This window comes from Mobula hypostoma, unplaced genomic scaffold, assembly GCF_963921235.1.
Source record: "Mobula hypostoma unplaced genomic scaffold, sMobHyp1.1 scaffold_45, whole genome shotgun sequence".
NCBI lineage: Eukaryota > Metazoa > Chordata > Chondrichthyes > Myliobatiformes > Myliobatidae > Mobula > Mobula hypostoma.
Genome location: NW_026948238.1, coordinates 718,604 through 734,458, shown reverse-complemented (window position 1 = coordinate 734,458; position 15,855 = coordinate 718,604).

Genomic DNA, 15,855 nt, shown 5'->3' with positions numbered 1-15,855 from the left:
ATGCTCAGTGACCTGGGTTCAGGCTTGGGTGCGATGAGCAGCCGCAAGAACGACAGAATCTGACAGTAACAGCCCCTCATGAACCTGCAGCTGCCTTCAGTCACCATGATGGTTAAACATTTGACACAGAGCTGATTTGAACTTCCTCCCTGATGTGAAGTTGCTGGTGCTGCAGCAGCTGGGATGATTGAGTAAAACTCTTTGTTCACTCCAGACAGAAATGTGGCCTCTATTTATTGTGAACTCACCGGAGCATCACAAGGTGGGTTAACTGAATGAGTCTCTTCACACACACGGAGCAGGTGAACGGCCGCTTCCCAGTGCGAAGCTGTTGGTGTATCTGCGATGGCGACTGAATCCCTTCCAAAATGAGAGCCAGTGAATGACATCACACTGCTATCAACGTCATGGCGATGTATCCAATCAGATCACGGACATGGACACGCGATCGGGCTCTCCTTGTAGCGAGTGGGGCGCTGTCTTCTCCAGCATCTCCACTTCCACATTCAAGGATCGGCGGCATTCAAGCGCTGGTGAACTGACAGATACAGCGGAACGAACGTGCTGTTGTGTTTGTGATCCCCATACACAAATCCTTTTACTTTTCTACACTGTTAAAAGTTTACAAAGCATGTCAGTTGGTGAAGGACAACATTTCAATTCAGATAATTTTAGTCTCCATGATGCCTTCCGATATAAACACTGTCACAGCTCTAAATAATTTGGAGGAACAAGATTTCATCTTCTAACTGGCTACAGTTCCGGCATCAGGCACAATATCAAACTCTCTGCTTCCCTCTCTGTATCAAAATGGATCATTCTTCCTCTTCATCAGTCTGTGACTTGGCTCAGTTTGTCTGTCTCCTTCACATTCTGAACGTGCGCCCACACACCCACTGAGATCACATTTTATTTACACGGCTGTGACAAGAGACTTTCTGATTATTAAGTCCCTCCTGGCATTTAACGGTGGTAAACTCAGAGTCAGCCATGGTATTGAACCTCAGGAGTAAGTGATTAGACTTTTTTGTTGGAGATTGATAAACTGCCGGTAGTGTGTGGCTGGATGAGTGGGTCATTTTCAGACTGGAACGAGGTAACGTTTGGAGTTCCCCAGAGATCAGTCCCTGACCACAGTTGTTCACAGTTTAATGGCCCGGCGGAGGCAGCGAGATGTGAGATGTCCCAGTCTGCCGATGATGCAGAAACAGTGGAGTTTGGGGAGGGGAGGCTATTCACATGCAATCTCGTAGCTTTGCAATCAGTACATGGTGCACTGTGGGGCTGCAATGGCGGGTTCCACTGCTGGGACCAGTGTACAGTCACTGTGGGCTGTGAGGATTTTGTGAATAAAGCAGCATTCTCCAATTTAGAATCTCAAGCCGCGGAGCAAGCCTATCGTTTGTATATTAAAGTTGTAAGTTATGACATTGTGATAACCAGATACTATAGCCCTCCACGACCTCTCTATCCAGGCCTTTCAATATTTGACCTCATTCGTAAATTTGGCCACAAGGCCATCAGTACTGTTATCCGATGCATTGACATAGAACGCAAACAGAAACGTTGCCAACACAGACCCCTGTGGACCTCTGGGGTAGTAATCTAGGATTGCTGCCTGTACCATGTGCTAGCGATGAAAGAATAACACGATCAGGTGTATTAATGTGTGGCTGAGAGACTTGTGTAGGGGGCAGGGCTTCAGATTCCTGGATCACTGGGTTCTCTTCTGGGGGAGGTACGACCGGTACAAAAAGGTCAGGTTACACCTGAACCCAAAGAGTCCAATATCCTAGCGGGCACATTTAATAAAGCTGTTAGTGAGGGTTTAAACCAATTTGGCAGGGGGGAACCAGAGTGATTGGGTTGAGGAAGGGGAAAACAGAAATAAATCAAATATAGTGTGCAACAGAGATTATAGAAAGAACGGGCAGGAGATAAAGCTTAATCAAAGCCACTGGCATGAATTACAGGGCAACGGAGGCGTGGTACAAATAAAACAGAAAGCAACAAATACTGGACTGAGACTGTTGTATTTGAATGCAACGTAGGGAATAAAATGGACGATCTTGAAATCCAGCTACAGACTGGCAAATATGACATTGTGGCCCTCTCTGAAACTTGGCTAAAGGATGGCTGCCATTGGGAGCTGAACGGTCAAGGATATACGGTGTATCAGAAAGATAGGTTAGTAGGCAAAGCAAGTGGTGTGGCCCTGTGTACAAGAAATAATATTAAATCATTGGAAAGTGATGCCATAGGATTGGAAGGTGTAGAGTCTCTATGGGTTGTATTAAGAAATGGCAAGGGTAAAAGGACCCAAATGACAGTTGTACACAGGCGTACAAACAGCAGCCGGGATGTGGATTGCAAATTTAGCAAGAGATACAAAAGGCGTGTCAGAAAAGCAATGTCATGATAATCGTTGGGGATTTAACAAGAAAGTGGATTTGGAAAACCAGGTCAGTACTGGACATCAAGACATCAACTTGTCGAATGTGTAAGGGATGGATTTTTAGAACAGCTCGTTGTTGAGCCCACTAGGAGATCGGCTGTGCTGATTTGGGGATTATGCAATGATCTGGAGGTGATAAGGGAGCTTAAGGTTAGGGAACCCGTAGGGAACAGTGATCACAATATGATCGAGTTCACATTGAAATTTGAGAGAGTAAAATAAAATCCAGTGTGTCTGTATTTCAGTGTAATGAAGGAAATTACAATGGCATGAGAGGGGAACTGGCCGAAGTTGACTGGAAAGGGACATTTGCAGGAAGGACAACAGAGCAGCAATGGCTGGAGTTTCTGCGAAAAATGAGGGAAGTACAAAACAGATTTTTTTTCCCAAATAAGAAGAAATTTTCAAAGAGAAGAAGGACACTACCGTCGCTGACAAGTGAAGTCAGAGCAAAAGTAAAAGCAAAAGAGAGGGCATACAAGGTAGCCAGAGCCAGTGGGAAGATAAAGGATTGGAGAGCTTTTAAAAACTTGTAGAAGAAATCTAGGAAGGTCATTTGGAAGGCAAAGATGAATTATGAGAGGAAGCAAAGAATAATATCAAAGAAGATACTGAAAGCTTTTTAAAGTATATAAATGGTAAAGGAGAATCAAGGGTAGATATAGGACCAATACAAAATGACGCTGGAGATATTGTAATGAGAGTTGCAGAGATGGCAGTGGAACTGAATGAGTATTTTGCATCTGTCTTCACAGTGAAAGACGTCTGCAGTATATCAGACATTCAAGAGTGTCAAGGGATTGAAGTACGTGCAGTGAAAATTACGACTAAGAAGCTGCTCAGGAAGCTCAATGGTCTGAGTGTGGGTAAATCTCCTGGACCTGATGGAATGCACCCTTGGGTTCTGCAGGAAGTAACTGGAGAGATTGTGGAGGTATTAATGATCATCTTTCAAGAAACGACATATCCTGGCATTGTACCGGATGACTGGTAAATTGCAAGTGTTATCCACTATTTAAGAAGGGTGGGAGGCAGAAGAAAGGAAGCTATAGACCTGTTAGCCTGGCTTCAGTGGTTGGGAAGTTGTTGGAGTCGATTGTTAGGGATGAGATTATGGAGTACCTGAGACACATAACAAGATATACTAAAGCCAGCATGGATTCCTGAAAGGAAAGTCCTGCCTGAGAAACCTACTGCAATTTTTCAAGGAAATTACAAGCTGGGTAAGCAAAGAAGATGCAGTAGATATAGTGTACTTGGATTTTCTGAGATCCTTTGACAAAGTGCTGCACATGAGGCAGCTTAATAGGATAAGAGGCCATGAAATTACAGGGAAATTACTAGCATGTATGAAGTATTGGCTGGCTGGCAGAAAACAGAGAGTGAAAATAAGGGGATCCTATTCTGGCAACATACATCAAAGTTGCTGGTGAACGCAGCAGGCCAAGCAGCATCTATAGGAAGAGGCGCAGTCGACGTTTCAGGCCGAGACCCTTCGTCAGGACTAACTGAAGGATCCTATTCTGGCTAGATGCCGGTTACCAGTGGAGTTCCACAGGAGTTGTGTTGGGACCGTTACTTTTTACGATGTATGTCTATGATTTGGACTACGGTATTAATGGATTTGTGGCTAAATTTGCCGATGATACAAAGATAGGCGGAGGAGCGGGTAGTGTTGAGCAAACAGAGAGCCTGCAGAGATACTTAGATAGTTTAGGGGAATGGACAAAGAAGTGGCAAATGAAATACAAAGTTGGAAAGTGTATGGTCATGCACTTTAGTGGAAGAAGTAAACGGGCAGACTATTATTTAGATGGAGAGAAAATCCAAAGTGCAGGGATGCAGATGGACTTGGGAGTCTTTGTGCAGGATACCCTAAAGGTTAACTTCCAGGTTGAGTCAGTGGTGAAGAAGGCAAATGCATTGTTGGCATTCATTTCTAGAGGTAGAGAATATAAGAGCAGGGATGCGATGGTGAGGCTCTATAAGGTACTCATGAGATCACACCTACTATTGTGTGCAGTTTTGGGATCATTATTTTAGAAAAGATATACTGACATTGGTGAAGGTTCAGAGAGATTCACGAGAATGATTCCTGGAATGAGAAGTTTACCATATAAGAAACGTCTGGCAGCTCTTGGGCTGTATTTCCTGGAGTTCAGGAGAATGAGGGGAGATCTCATAGAAACATTCTGAAGTTAAAATGCCTGAACAGATTAGAAATGGCAGATTTATTTCCCATGGTAGGGGATTCTAGGACAAGAGGGCACAACTTTAGAATTGAAGGAGGTCCATTTAGAACAGAGATATGGAAAAATTACTTTAGTCAGAGGGTGGTAAATCTGTGGAATGTTTTGCCATGAGCGGCTGTGTATGGAGTGAAGGCAGGATACTGGGGATGAATGGAAGAATTGGATCAGTCTGTAACTGAATGGTGCAGCAGACATGATGGGCCCAATGGCCTACCTCTGCTCCAATATTTTATGGTCTTATGGTCTATACCACTGTTTCGACCCGCCAAAGTGCAGCCAATATTTCTGGGTATATCAGCCATGATCATACTGAATAGCGGTGAAGGCCCGAATGCCCTACTCCTGCACCTATTTTCTATGTTTCTTTATGACCCATTCATGAAAATGTAATATTTTCTATTTTTCTGAAATTCTCATAAATGTGTACAGTTTAGTTAAGCTTTGCTCCAGAATTTCCACACAGCTAAAAGAGTTTATTACATTTTTTTATTTTTATTTTGCACTACTTATATGATTTAACTATTTAATATATATTATTATAATTCATAGTTGCTAAAATCTATTGTTATGAATTAGGTTCTACTGCTGCCGCAGAGGAAACGAATTTCATGACATATGCCGGTGCTATTAAACCTGATTCTGATATTGGTATGGGAGACCCACCACTGGTCACCTGATCCCAGTTACAGCAGATCGCAATGTGAGATTGAAGCCTTTTCTATTTACTTGCATTCCTCAGAAATGACAGCAGTTCAGTTAAGTTTCCTTCTGAGGTTGCAAAGCAGAAGCTCAGTCTGTCTAATATTTCCACACAATTAAAATGGGGAATTTGTCTATTATTATCATGTACTGAGCTACAGTGAAATTCTTGCCTTGCCTGACGTTCCACACAGATCAATACATTACGACAGTACATTGAGCTGATATACGACAAAACAATAACTGTAACAAAGCATTATGGCTGCAGAGAAAGTGCAGTGCAGACAGACATATGGTGCAGGGTCACGTCGAGTTACATTGTGAGGTTGAGTCCGTTTTATCGGACTGCAGACCATTCATTTGGCTTATAACCGCATTCAGGAAGCCGTCCTTGAGCCTGGTGGTACGGGCTTTAAGGTATTTGTATCTCTTCCCCGATGGGGGAGCGGGTTTGCAGCAAGAATGTCCGGGTTGTGAGGATCTTTGAGTACACGGCCTGCTTTTCCGACGCAGGGGAAGTGTAGGGAGAGTCCATGGAGGGGAGGTTTGTTTCTCTGATGTTCTCTGCTCTCCAGAGTTCTCTGAAGTTCCTTGCAGTCATGGGCAGAGCAGTAGCCATATGAAGGCGTGAAGTATCGACAAGAAGCTCAGAGACCTCGGCCTTCACCCGGCCTTGTGTAGCTGGATCCTGGACTTCCTGTCAGATCGCCGGCAGGTGGTAAGAGTGGGCTCCCTCACCTCTGTCTCTCTGACCCTCAGCACACATACCCCACAGGGTTGTCTCCTTGGCCCCCTCCTTTACTCTCTGTATTCCCATGACTGTGTCGCCACCAACAGAGCCAATCTGCTAACTAAATTTGCTGGTGGTACTACACTGACTGGCCTAATCTCAAATAATAACGAGGCAGCCTACAGAGAAGAAGTTATCACCCCGACACAGTGGTGTCAAGAAAACAACCTCTCCCTCATGGTGACAAAAACAGAGGAGCTGGTTGTGGACTACAGGAGGAATGGAGACAGGGACCAAATTCAACATTTCCAAGTCTGTTATTGACACAAAATGCACATTTTAATATTGATCACGACACAATGTATTTTACATATTGTTAATGACGTAAAACATTTTCATAGATTATTACTGACAGAGAATCGTATAATTTGTGTTCCGTGTGTTATCTGAATGTACTTGCCTGTGATGCTGTCACAAGTCAGTGTTTCTCTGTACCTATACCTTCCCGTACTTGTGCACTTGGCAATAAATTCAACAGGACCTGAGAAAACTCAGTGAGATTTGATTAGTGATGATCATCTTGGCAGCTCGGTAGGTCGAATGTATGAGACAGTACACTGTTAAATGCAAAACCCTGATTAATGTTGATGATCAGAGGGATCTTAGACTCCAAGTTCATCGCTCCCTGAAAGAGACTGCACAGATTGATCGGGTGGTTAAGAAGGCAAATGGCGTGGTTGTCTTTATCAGTTGAAGCACTGAGTTGAAAAGTCGGGAAGTTGTGTTGCGGCTGTTGCGAGCCTGCGGTCGGACTGTGACTGTGTCTTTAAGAGCGCCGGAGTGAGGAGGCGGGACTATGACGTCAGTCACAGGCTGACGGTGCTGACTGTGGATTTAACCATAAGAGAGAGAGAGCGATCTGCAGACAGGCAGTCGGACAGTCTAAAGAGAGAGAGAGAGAGAGAGAGAGAGAGAGAGAGAGAGAGAGAGAGAGACAGAGAGACACACACCCCGCTGGTCACGTGATCCCGTCCACCACATTTAACCTCAGATGGGCAGCGTCTGCGCGTCTGTTTCCGAGGCCCCGCGCCCCGGATGATGCAACTATCACTTCGCGTACGCTCACAGTCCGGGTGGGCGGTGTTTTCTTTCCGCTCAGTGCTTAAGCGGATCGTCTGCGGGTTCGGCAAAGGGTCCTCGCCTCCTCGGTTGGGGAGCCAGGGGTCGGGATCACCGTCTGCGGGCCGCAGGTATCACTTTTCCATTGGTGAGTATTGAGACCGATCCCGAGCGGGGAGATCCGATGTTGTCCGTGAGCCCCGAACTGAGGGCCAATTACTCATTTAGTACCCAGTTATCTGGGCTCGTCAAAAATGTGCAGACTTCACTGAATCTGCATTGAACGATTCAAACCAGGAGCCCAGACCGTCTATTTCCGGAGAATTGAAATGGAAGTCCCGCCAACTGGTCACGTGAGGCTGTTTCCCGCAGATCTGCCCCGCCCTCCGCTTTGTGACGCAAGATTACGTGGTGTGTGTTTAGATTTCCCAGATGTGTGGTGATGCTTCCTCCATGTTGTGTTGGGGAAATCTGATGTTGGCCACTGAATCCCGTTAACTTCCCCCAACTTGCGGTGCTTCCTGAGGCTCCTCATATTTGTCCTTGAACTTTATGGTTGTATCTTCTCCCCGATTGGGGTGGGTGAGAAAAGAGAATGTCCCAGGTTGTGGGGATCTTTGATTTCACTGCCTGCTTTACCGAGGGACTGGGAAGTCAAGGGGGGAGAACGGTTTCTGTGATGTGCTGATCTGTATCCAAATGTCTCTGCAGTTCCTCGCAATCACCGTCAGAGTAGTTACCATGCAAAGCGTGAAGTCTCTGGATGGGAAACTTTCTATGGTGTGTTGATAAAAATTTGGTGAGGATCAAAGTATAAATGCCAAATTTCTTATTGTTTCTTCTAACTTTGTCAGTTTAAGATCTTTTATACAGTAGTGTGTACTATTAATTCTGTAACTGTGTATTGCTGGAGAACCATCAGTGATCGTCTTTGATCTCTTCTCCAGCTGGTTCCATCTGCACAATACCTGCCCATCTTGTTCACCCTCTGTCCAGTCTCTCTCCTCCCACCCTCCAGCTTCGGTGATGTATATCAACCATCTCGGTCAACCTTGGTCCACCCTACATCACACGTCTTCAATGACATATATCAGCAATCTTTCTTCTAACCCTTGTCATCATTGTGAAGTGTTCTTTTGCACCTTTGGCCTCGCCCAGAGTTATTTCTGGAATCAGTTTTTGTTAGCTGGAATGCTAGAGGATTATCAGGTTCCAGTTCTGTTTTGCATTGGTGTGGAGGTGTTAGTTTTTGAACTGTGACTGGCAGACACACTACAGCATTTTACTGGCAGCAAACAGTACAGGGAGAGTTGGTGCTTGGGCTATAATCCTGTGATCAGCGTTCCAAGCATATGGAACTGTTAGTGTTTTGGCTTTGATTTTGGTTAGTGCTTCTACAGATTGTGCTGGATGTTTGTCCTTCTGCAATGAAGCGGAAATTTCGAGCAGCTGGACATTGGTTGTGGAAAAATCCTGGATTGCACTACCCAATCTGATATGTGGGGACAATGTGTGAGGCTCTCAGGGTGGGTAAGTGGCAACTTCAGCTGTGTGACCCTTTGAGGTTGGGTCCTGGTATATCACAGTTTTAGATCCAAGTAAAATGGACCCGGGGATCAAGCTGCCTGGGTTTATAGTCATAGTCATACTTTATTGATCCCAGGGGAAATTGGTTTTTGTTACAGTTGCACCATAAATAATAAGTAGTAATAAAACCATAAATAGTTAAATAGTAATATGTAAATTATGCCAGGAAATAAGTCCAGGACCAGTTTATTGGCTTAGGGTGTCTGACCCTCCAAGGGAGGAGTTGTAAAGTTTGATGCTCTGTGTTGCATCTTGGTGGAATGAGTCTCTGGCTGAATGTACTCCTCTGCCCAACCAGTACATTATGTAGTGGATGGGAGATATTGTCCAAGATGGCATGCAACTTGGACAGCATCCTCTTTTCAGACACCACCGTCAGAGAGTCTAGTTCCATCCCCACAACATCACTGGCCTCACAAATGAGTTTGTTGATTCTGTTGGTGTCTGCTACCCTCAGCCTGCTGCCCCAGCACACCACAGCAAACATGATAGCACTGGCCACCACAGACTCGTCCAGCAGATGTTAAAGGACCTCAGTCTCCTCAGGAAATAGAGACGGCTCTGACCCTTCTTGTAGACAGCCTCAGTGTTCTTTGACCAGTCCAGTTTATTGTCAATTCATATCCCCAGGTGTTTATAATCCTCCACCAGGTCCACACTGACCCCCTGGATGGAAACAGAGGTCACCGGTACCTTAGCTCTCCTCAGATCTACCACCAGCTCCTTAGTTTTTTTCACATTAAGCTGCAGATAATTCAGCTCACACCATGGACAAAGTTTCCTACCGTAGCCCTGTACTCAGCCTCATCTCCCTTGCTTGATGCATCCAACTATGGCAGAGTCATCCATTATGAGCTTTTGAGTGAGTATTTCTGGTCTGGGATCAGATGTTTGTTTCTGGAGTTCCTTTGGAAGTAATGGCTGTTAATCTGAGGAGAGAATGAGTTTGTATTCCATCCCTCATAAGGAGAGGCTGTGATTATATGGGCTGTTCTGTGTTTGCACCAGTAGAAATCAACCTGGGAATTTAGTGTTCTAGGAACTGTGTTTGGAAACTCCTCCTCCCTGTCACCTGTCTGTCAGGGAGTGGAAATCAAACAGCAACTCCAGTTGCTGGAGATCTGCACTAAAAATGGAAAATTGTGAATCCATTCTGACAAAAGATTGTGAACCTGAATCATTAAATTTGTTGCTCTCTCCACAGCAGTTCCTTACCTGTTGAGCAATTCTGGTGATTCAAGTTTCTTTTTATTACATTCACCCTGGAATGGTTTAAGTCTGTTATACTTGGGAATGTGTTCAGTGCAGTTGTTGCTAACAAGGTTCACATGAATAATCTCAGGAATGATCGGCTTTGTGTATGAGGAGCATTTGACGGGGTGATGAAGTGGGTGGGGTATGGTTAAGTAAGCCTACTGATTGCTGAAAAGCCTGGATACAGTAGACATGGAGAGGATGTTTCCATTAGGCAGAGAGTCTGTGATCTGACAGCACAGTCCCATAATAAAGATGCTTCCCTTTAAAACTGTGATGAGAAAAATTTCTTCAGCCAAAAGATGGCTGAGCTGTGGAATTTGTTGCCACAGAGTGTGGTTGAGGCTGTCCTTAATATATTCATGATTGCTAAGTAGCTTCAGGGTTACAAGAGGAAGGCTGGAATATGGTGTTGGAATAAAACTCAGCCATGGTTGAGTGGTGGGGCAGACCAGATGGATCGAATCACCTAATTTTGTTCCTCTATCTTATGTCTTACCATGACTGAACTCCTTCCTATCCCATATCAGGTTTTGTGACGTGTGAGGGACAATTACAGACTTTTTCACTGAGATAATTATGTTTGTCTTCAATGTTTAGATTTCAGTGAGCAGAAATATTTTGTTCTCCTTTGTATTGTTAACATGCTTCATTATCTTTCATGTTAAAGTTAGACCTGTGGTGAGGGATTTATTTGAAGAAAAACCCACAACTGGAAGCGAACCACGACTGAAGATAAGGGAACAACAGCAAGTGAACCAGCCCGAGGACTGAGAGCACCAACTGGAGAGAACCCTTCTGACTCAGGGTTTCCATTGATTCAGTCAGGAGCAAGTTTGGTGAGTCTCATTTGCTCAAACACTGGTCCTTTAGTCATTACATATCGGCACAAAGTAAGGTAGGGAATAGTTGAGGTGAGAATGAATGTGCTCAGAAGTACCTGTCAGACCCAGTTGTAATCACTCCAGGTCTGGTAATGTTCTGTCAGTATCCCAGCTCTTTAAATTCACACACATTCCCTCAGTGTTTGCTCGTTTGAAGAACTTGCATCTTCTGAAATAGCTTTTGGTTGGTTCTAAGTGTGGAGAGGGAAAGAGGGGTGTTTATATTTACTATCTTGCAAAAAGAAGTCATTGTTTGAAACTACTTGCTGCAAACTCACTACCCATACCCTGTACATTCTTAACCAGATTATTGACGTAGATGACAAGTAGCAATGGGTGTAACGCTGGGGAACTCCACGAGGCGCGGGCCTTGACTCCAATAAACAGCCTCCCATCATCACGAGCTGCTTCCTACCATCTAGCTGTTCCCAGACTCTGGGCTCTGTGACGAACACAATGTTAGCAGCAAGATTAGACAGAAATTAATATAAAGAGCTGTCTGATGCAATGGACCAGATCCTCCCCTGTTTACATCCTTCCGGGTGACACTGTGTCCAATAACCCACATCTCCAACCTCCCTCCACCCCGCCAGTAGCCCCACAACTTTCCCACCATTTACCCCACACCCGTACACGTAAACAGATTCACGTCACTGACATCCACTCTCACAGCTTGGGGAAGCACAACTAACTGATCCTACATTCCCAGCCCAGACTGTCCAGCTGTCTGGCTCGGTCCCGGCCCTTTCCCACTGCAACCGCCCCTCGATTTACACAAACCCGAGATCATTCCCTACCTCATCGCTGACCAACCAGGAGATCCGCCGGCAACAGCTGGGGTCGGCACTGTGCTGTGATTTGCAGGAGGTCCCTGTGGCGCCACCAGTGGCCGGAGGTCGGGGGGACAACGTAGAGGATCTGGCTGTTGGGTTCTTTCAGTGTGACACCCCCGAACTCTGCATTAACTCCATCAGCCAAATCTGGATGAACTTTAACAACCAACAAATATAATTCCTCTCAGCAATCAGCTAACTGAATGATTCACTCACTTTTAGAGGAAGGAATACCTACACTGTCGAGGTGTTTAGATTGCCGGGAGACAAGGTCCGCAGGGACGAGATGTCTTCTGTTAGTTGATACGAACCTGTCTTTACCCTGCTAGCAATTCCGGTTTATATTAGTAAAACTGTTGTTTCTGAAAATACTAAACAACGAGACATTTCACTGACTGAACCACCCCAGACCAGATCACCCTGGAAAGTCCTCCTCAGAAACATTGGGGTTTTGTGACCCAACTCGAGAGAAGCACCACACCTCCCACTCTACGGACAACATGGCAGAGCACGGTATCTTGCAAGGGACTTTAAGTCACACAACATTGGATTCATTGATGAAACCCATTAAGTTTCCTTTGTTCACCCCCTGAAATCATTAAAAATATCCATTAAATAAACTCTCAGCCACATGTGACATCATTTTGGTGCCCCCACATAAAACATCGGAGCAAAATTAGACCATTGGGCCCATTGCTCCTGCTCTGCCATTTAATCATGCCTGTTCCAATTTTCCTCAGTCCCAGTCTCCTTCCTTTTCCCCGTAAACCATCATCAATCAAGAATCTAGCAACCTCTGCCTTTGATATCCATAAATACTTGGCCTTCACACCTGTCCGTGGCAAAGGATTCCACAGATTCACCACTCTCTGGCTAAAGAAATTCCCCCTCATCTCCTTTCTAAAAGGATGTCCCACTGCCTCCTTTAATCTGAGGCTGCGTGCTCTGGTCCTGGACTCTCCCAATACAGGAAGCATCCTCTCCACATCCACTTAATCAAGGCCATTCACCATTTGATAGAATTCAATGAAATCATCCTTCATTTCTCTGAATACAGGTCCAGAGCCATCAAATGCTCTTCATGTGACAGGCCATTCAATTCTGCACTCAGTTTTGTAAACCTGCTTTGAACTCCCTCCAGTGTCAGCACATCCTTTCTGAGATAAGGGGCCCAAAACTGCTGAGAATAATCCAAGAGCTTTGTAAAGTCTAACATTACATCCTCACTTTTATATTTCAGTCTTCTTGAACTGAATGTGAACATCATGTTTGCCTTCCTCACCACAGACTCAACCCACAAATTAACCTTTAGGGAATCCTGCACAAGGACTCCCAAGTCCATTTGCACTCAGATTTTTTTGTACATTCTCTCCATTTAGAGAATAGTCAACCCTTTCATTTCTTCTAGTGAAGTGTATCATCATGCAACTCCCAACACAGTATTCTATCTGCCATTTCCTTGCCCATTTTCCTGATCTTTCTGTAGCCTCCCTACTTCCCCAAAGCGACCTGCCCTTCCACCTATCTTTACATCCCCTGCAAACTTTGCAACAAAGCCATCAATTCCATCATCCAAATCATTGACATATAACATGAAAAGAATCATTTCCAACATTGACCCCTGTGGAACTCCACTAGAAACTGATAGCTAGGCAGAAAAGGCTGTCTGTATTCCCACTCGTTTCCTCCTACCAATCAGCCACGACCTTTTTCCTGTGATAACATAGGCTCACAGCTTGTTAAGGAGCCTCACGTATGGCACCTTGTGAAAGGCCTGAAAATCCAAGTACACAACATCAGCCAATTGTCCTTTGTCTACCTTGCCTATTATTTCTTCAAAGCATTCCAACAAATTTATCAGGTAAAATTTTCCCTTGAGAAAACAATGCTGACACCAGCCTATTTTATCTTGTGCCTCCAAGTACCCTGAACTCACATCCTTAACAATCGACTCCAACATCTTCCCAACCACTGTCAGACGAAGTGGCTTATAGTTTCCTTTCTTCTGCCTCTCTCCCTTCCTGGAGTGACATTTGCAATTTTCTACTCTTCCAGAGCCATTTCTGAATTAAGTGATTCTCGAAGGATCATTACTAATGCCTCCACAACCTCTCCGGTCACCGCTTTCAGAACTGTGGGCGCAAACCATCTGGTCCAGATGACTTATCTTCCTTCAGATCTTCAGTTTCCAAAGAACCTTCTCTCTTCTTGTGGTCCCTTCTGTACAGGTCCCACCTTCCCTAGAAGAGAGCCATGGAACCAAAAATCTTATCCCCTCCTCTTCCCTCCCCCCTCCACATGCCTGATGTTATGCATGGGTTTGCTACACCGGGGTCTGACATCATGTGTGCAGTTCCTTACGTCTGGGTTTGTTTCTAGTGGTTGTGGAATTTAATCTTTCTTCCGTTCAGACAAGGGAGTGAGATCCAGATCTGTCACGTCCTCTCATCAAGGGTAGGCATTTTTTTCCCATTGACTCCATTCCACTGTTACAAATTGCCGAAGTGCAGCCAATGTTTTGAAGCATATCGCCCTATTAATGCTAGAAGGAAGCCTTTTCTGTTCGGCTTCTCAAAGTACACTTCAGTGCAATATTTCTCCAGAAATTCCAGAGAAGAAGCTCAGTCTGTCTAATACTTCCACACAATTTAAGTGGGGAATCATTTATTATTGTCATGTACGGAGGTTCAATGAAAATCTTGTCTTGCATACCATCCTCTCAGATCAACACATTACAACAGTAGATTATGGTAAAACATTAACAGAGTGTAACAAAGCATTATGGTTACAGAGAAAATCCACTGCAGGTAGACGTATGGTGCAAGTCACATCAAGTTACATTATGAAGTCAGGAGTCCATCTTATAATGCTGAGGAATATTCAGTTTGCTTATAACAGCAGATTAGAAAATGTCCCTCGGTCTGGTGGTGTGTTTTCTGTTTTTTGTTTTCATTTACCTTCGACCCGATGGGTGGTTGAGAATCGAGAATGTCTGGTCTGGAGTTCTGGGGATCTTTAAATATGTTGTCTGATTTACTGAGGCTGCAGGAAGTATAGAGAGAGGCCATGGAGGGGAGGCTTGTTTCCATGATGTGTCCACAGTTCTCTTCTATTTCTTGAAGTGAAAAGAAGAGAGTAACCGTACAAAGATGTGAAGTATCTGGATGAGATGCTTTGTATGGTGTAAACTTAAATTTGCCGGACCAGTAACCACATCACAAACAGTTCTTTACATTATCCTTCTCACCAGTTTATTTGTTTGATCTCAGCTGGCGAGAAGCTCGGAGCCAAGCATCAGAGAGTCTGAACTCCTCTCCCTCTGGTGGCTCGTGACGAATCTCTGTCGAACATGCAGAAAGGCTACAATTTATAGAACTAGCAAAACAAAGAGGACTTCATTCAACTGGTATTCCCACCGAGTCTGTTCGAGCAAAACATAATTTCTTGGATAAGAGGGTTTTAATTACAAATGAATGTTCTGTCCAATCCTTATCAGTTGTTGTCTTTTGTTAGACAAAGGAGGGAGCTTAGTTCAATTTGTGTCTCATGAGAACTCAACTCTCCATAACGTTCCCAAGAGACATCTGTGAGTCGTTAATCTAAACAAGCTGCAAGCAGATTCCTCAGTGAAGAACAAAACAGAAATTTGCACACTTTCCAGAACAGAGCACACATAATTTCGCACTTAATTTCAACCCGTTATTTACAAGAGTCCAAGAATCATTTCTTATGTCCCCCAATACCAGAGTGTGGTAGCAGATGATTGCCTCTCTGACTGGAGGCCTGTGGCTAGTGGTGTGCCACAGGGATCACTGCTGGATCTGTTGTTGTTTGTCATGTATATCAGTAATCTGGATGATAGCGTGGTAACTGGATCAGCAAATTAGTGGATGACACCAAGATTGGTGGAGTAGTGGACAGTGAGGAAGAATATCATGGCTTGCAGTGCAATCTGGACCAGCTGGAAAAATGAGTTGAGAAATGGAAAATGGGATTTAATGCAGACAAGTGTGAAGTGTTGTGCTTTGGTAGAATCTACCAG